Source organism: Solanum tuberosum, unplaced genomic scaffold (genome assembly GCF_000226075.1).
Source record: "Solanum tuberosum cultivar DM 1-3 516 R44 unplaced genomic scaffold, SolTub_3.0 scf00576, whole genome shotgun sequence".
Lineage (NCBI taxonomy): Eukaryota > Viridiplantae > Streptophyta > Magnoliopsida > Solanales > Solanaceae > Solanum > Solanum tuberosum.
Window position 1 is genome coordinate 40161 of NW_006239506.1, and position 5694 is coordinate 45854.

Sequence of the window (5694 nt, forward strand, 5' to 3'; positions counted from 1 at the left end):
ATCTCTGAGTTGAGTATCTTATCCTTGAGTACTTCTGAGTTGAGTAAGTTTGAGTAGTTTTGAGTATTCCTTGAGTTGAGTAAGTTTGAGAAGAGGTAAGTATGTTTCCTTTTTATCAAGTTTCAAGCTTATGTTTATGTTTTAGAATTCCCCTTACATGCTCGTACATTTCCCGTACTGAGCCATTTGGCCTGCATCTTTTCATGATGTAGACACAGGTATTTAGGATCATCAACAGGAGCTTCGTTGATACATCCAAGAGTTCGAGCTAGCTATGGTGAGCCTCCTTGTTTTCGGGGATTTCATTTACCTTTCAGTTTAGTCAGGATGTCGTGGGTCTTGTCCCGACTTGCATCTTTAACAGTTAGAGGCTTCATAGATAGTCAGTATAGTTGAGAAGTCTGTATCATTTATTTTATTAAATGTTTTAAAGACTAAAGTTGCCTTTTTTATGGCGAGTTGTATATATTTTATTATATAGAGTTTTCTTTGGATTTAAAGTTTGTATTTAAGTTTTATGAACTTTTATTTCAGTTTTAAGCTTTTGCATGCTTAAGTTAGTCTTCCGCTTGTAGTCAACCAGGATGAGGGTTTGCTTGGGGACCAACAATGGTTCTTGAGTGCCGACGATGTCCAGGGTGTAGACTCGGATCGTGACTAAACTACATTGGAGATGCTTTTTTTTTTGTCTATTATGGGAAATGTTCAAGCAATATAACATATAGTATGATACAATTAAATCATAAAGCTCTCAAGTGGGAAGCCTTAAATGACCAAAATACCCCTTAATTTATTCTTATTCCTAAGAAACACACATGTGGATGGTGTGCTGACTGTCACTTATTATATAGGACAATTACAGAAATATTTGTAAATTAAAATTAGTACTCTTTCCGTTCTAATTTATGTATTCATATTGATAAATTTAATGCACCAAATCTACTCAAAGTGATACTTAAAGTGAACTTACTATCAAAGATAATGAATCATTTTCGCCATATTCTCTAATTGTGTTTCATTTAACACAAAATTTAAGAAAATATAAATTTTAAAATTCATGATATAAAATAGGTCGAAAATATTTTTGTAATTTTATTATTTCATTTAAGTAATGAGAAAACGGACATACTACAAATTCCCAAAGAATCTCGTGGACATAATATCAAGGTCCTCTATATATCAATGACAACTTTTGATGTAAGCTTGCAAAGGACCAGTAGTCTAGGTGGCTAATAGAGACAGATGGACCCTTCTAGGGAGGAAAACATTTTTTTAAAAGATATTTTTTAATTTTTCATCAAATTTTTGAAAAATATTTTCTCTGGAAATTTCTTTTCTTAAAAATAAGAAAAGAAATGTCTTCCTTAGAAATAGATTTTTCTTTCTATAATGAATAAACCTAAGAAAAAAAATGTTATTACTGTTGTTGCGAATTAAACAACGTGAGGAAAGAAATGTAGTGAAGGACAATATATCGATGTGTCTCAATCAAATTTAATTGCTTGGAAAGAGAGATCAGGCATCTCCGACCCTATTATCTATTTCTCTCTTCTCTATTTCATAATATAAATTCTTTTTTTTCTTTTTTCCAAATAATCAATTTATATTATTTTCATGTGATATAAAATTTTATTTTTTCAAGTTTTTAATTTAATATAACATTATATTTTATTTTAAATTTCTAAATGATATAAATCGAAAGAAAATATTATATAATATACAAATTAATGGGCAATTCAAATAAAAGTGAAATCATAAATGAAATACAATTACATAACATAAATACTCAACTTTCAAGATTATTATGTTGCTCCCATAAATGCTCTATTAATGCATTATAGAGTTCAAAATGAGCATTTTTATCCTTAATTTTTTATGTCTAGATAAAAATTGTTCAAACCGGAAATTTTCATCCAATACCATTTATGTCGTTGCAGTTGGAGCCTCTACGACATCTTGAATTGGTGCATTAAGATCACGTTATCCTCGATTATCATGTTGAGCAATATAATACATGTAGTCATTATATCATGTAACACTTTCTTTTCTCCAAAAACGTGACTGTCCTGCAACAATTGCAAAACGTGATTACAAAACTCTGAAGGCACGTTCAACATCTTTTTGACACGATTCTTGTTTCATCGCGAAATATTTCTTCTTTTGGGAACGTGGATCACAAATAGTTTGAACAATTGTAGACCATTTAATTTTGTGCATTCTTATAGTGAAACTTAATAATAAATCAAATCATATTAAAGTGACAAAAATTAAGTTTTTTTGAATTATTATTAATTCGAGATAAAAGTAGTATATATATTAAATAATACATTTTAAAAAAAAAATTATATTACATTTCGAAAGAATTACAAATATTAGTGATTTAATTTAATGGCTTTCTATGAAAAATAATATGTTAATTACAAAATAATAGAATAATAAAAAAGTGAAACAGAGAGTGTGACTACTATTCAAATCTCTATAAATGGATAATACAAAGTGAAATAGAAGGTGATTGGAGAGCTCATTCTATATTTACTCTTCAAATATAAAGAATAGAAAGTAAAATAAAGATGAGTTGGAGATGATATTAAAGTCGATTCATTTGCCAAGCAACGAAAGACATCGTACAAGTATGATTTGATATATATGTAGGACATATAGTACAAAGTTTATTTCTAGGTGGACATACTTTTGATGTAAGCCTGCAATACGATGGGTTGCAAGATATGCACCATTAGGTTAGATATTGTAGACAAAGATCAATTCTAAATATCTCGAAAGGTCATTCAACTTTGAAAAATTATCTTGTAAAGTTATTCAATTTTGTTTTGTATAAAAGAAATCACTCAACTTTGAGTTTTTCTTTTTCTAAAATCACTCAATCAAATTTACCATTAATTGTTTTTCCTCAAATCTCAATCCTTTATATGTTTTCTTCTTTTCTTTTACTATTTCTTTGGTAATATTTACAAAAAAATTACTCCCTTTTCAAAAAAAAATTATAATTATGAATTGATGGATCATATGTAAGATATGAATAATTTTTTAAAATTTTATTGGTGAAATTATAATTTAGTATAATACACTTATAGGGTTCATGCGAAATTATGGGCATGAACACTTCAACTCAAGGACTTCATGGGTAACATGAAATAGTGCCATGATTAGAAAATATAATCTCAAAGGGGATTGGGAACTCAATACTCAAGACTTAGAACTTGTAGATATATATTACCCCTCTCAATGATACTCAATTATGGAGTCCATGCGGAATTTATGGGCATGAACGACTCGACTAGAAGGTCTAGAAACTACATGGAACTCATGTATACGACACTTCTCATTCTCTTACTTACCACCTCAAAACTTAGTTCAAATTGATAGTTGATCTCAAAGGATTCACAATTGAACTCAAAGGCTTTCTTGAACTCTACTTTTAACTCTCTCTTGAATGTGAATTATGAATTCAAGAGTTATGGTTCATGATATGAAGGATCTAGATGATAGTGTACACTCATGAATACATTCTCCTCACTCTCATTCTCACTTACTCGAGTCTTGAAACAAGTTACTAGAAGTTGTAGAAGACTCCTGATCAAAAGAACTCAAAGGGACTTTCTTAGAATGTTCGAAAGAATTCTCTAAACTTAACTCTTAACTCTACCTTGAATTTGAATTATGAATTCAAGGTTATGATCATGTTAGGAATGAATTTAGGTGTTTAGAAGTGGTTTAGAATCAAAGGGGAGTAAAGGTACCCTTTGAAAGAACTCAAACGGACGAAACGATGATGAACGGGTGGGGGCAGGCGACCCTGGCACTCTGAGTGACGCGGGGCGCCAGCCCCTAACATTCAGAGAAGTGGTTGGGGCGCTCTGGCTGGCGTGACACGCCAGGCCCCAACCCAGAAAATTTCGACGACTTTCTTTGCTCGTTTTCTCACCTTAACTCGCATAGAATCGAACAGTTTCTTCCCCAATCACTTGGATTCGATTACTTAACATAATTACACTCTAATCTACTCAAAAAACACTCAAATTACTAAATTTCATCTCAAGAAATCATCAAAACCCCAATACAACAAGATTTAGAATGAACTTCAAGAACACCTATCAAGAACTCATCAAGAACTTAAATCCTTCAACTTTAAGAACGAAATTACGCTAAAAATAACATAATTGGCGTGTGGGTGAACAAACCCAACACTATGGAAGCTTACATACCTCTTAGTGATTAAACCCATGGTGAAAATTCGCAACAAAACACAAGACACTCGACGAACGCTTTGATCATCTCCTCTTTTCTCCTCTTTTCTCTTCTTTTCTCTTCTTGAACTCTCAACTAAAACCCTAGGCTAATTTTAGGATTATAAAACTGAACCTACTAATATTAGACCCTTAAAACCTTACTAAAAACGAATTAAATCTGATTTGGTAAGGAAAAGACCAAAATACCTCTCTAAAATCCAGTTTTGACTTTCCTTATCTAGACAGCCCAACTTCGAATGGACATATCTCCCTCATACGAACTCGAAACTGAGCAAACTCGGTGGCGTTGGAAATAATTCAAAGGTCATTCCTACGGTATCTGGCAGCACACCTAACTCATCCTGAGCTAGGAGTTATGGTCATTTGAAGTCAACTCAAAAACTCATACTTAGCTTAACTTGCAAAATTTCAGATTTTTGCTATGTCCAATTTAGTTCTTTTTGAAACTCAAGGTGCTACATTTAGTGACCTGACCTTAATACTTAAGAAATTTTAAATTTCTTAGTAAAATCCTACTCACAACGAAGGACGGTTCAAGTCTTAGCTCAAAATTTTTCTGGGGTGTTACACAGAGAGTGTGAGTACTATTCAACTCTCTATAAATTATTAATAAAGAGTGAAATAGAGAGTGATTGGAGAGCTCATTCTATATTTTACTCTCCAAATATAAAGAATATAAAATAAAATAAAAATAGGTCGGAGATGGTATTAAAGTTAATTCATTTGTCAAGCAACGAAAGACATCGTACAAGTATGATTTGATATATATGTAGGACATATACTACAAAGTTTTTTCTTGGTGGACACTACATTTGATGTAAGCCTTCAATACGATGGGTTGCAAGATATGAACCATTTACTTAGATATTGTATTCAAAGGTCAATTCAACTTTTACTATTATTTTAAATTGGTTTTTAATTTTTGTACCTTAAGATAATAATGGTAATGATCCGTATGATTATTGTTTTATTCTTTTGAGTTCTTTTATTCCAATTAGATTTTTTCTGTAGATTCTTATGTTGTTTTTAACTTGCGAAAATGAGTGACATGATTTCCAAGATGATCGAATGCATCAAGATGAAGATTTTTTATTTTGGAAGTTGAGAAATTTGATCAAAGATAACATTCTAGGTTAATGAACTCAAATTCAAATTATTACTATTCCATTAGATCCGAAAGGTGATTTTTGACTACGATAGATGGTTTATACGGATCCCAAGGTGTTTAGGAGTGATTTGACCCCGTAGTTGTATTTTTGAGTTTTAAGAAAGTTATGGTTGATTGTGAACTTTCTATTAAGATGACATCAAATCAATGATTTGATGATTTCAATAGGTCCGAAATGTGTTTTATAGTTAATTGGCATATTTAGTTTGTGTCTGGGTGGTCTTAGATGAGTTTCAAGTGCTTGTTTGAAGATTGATA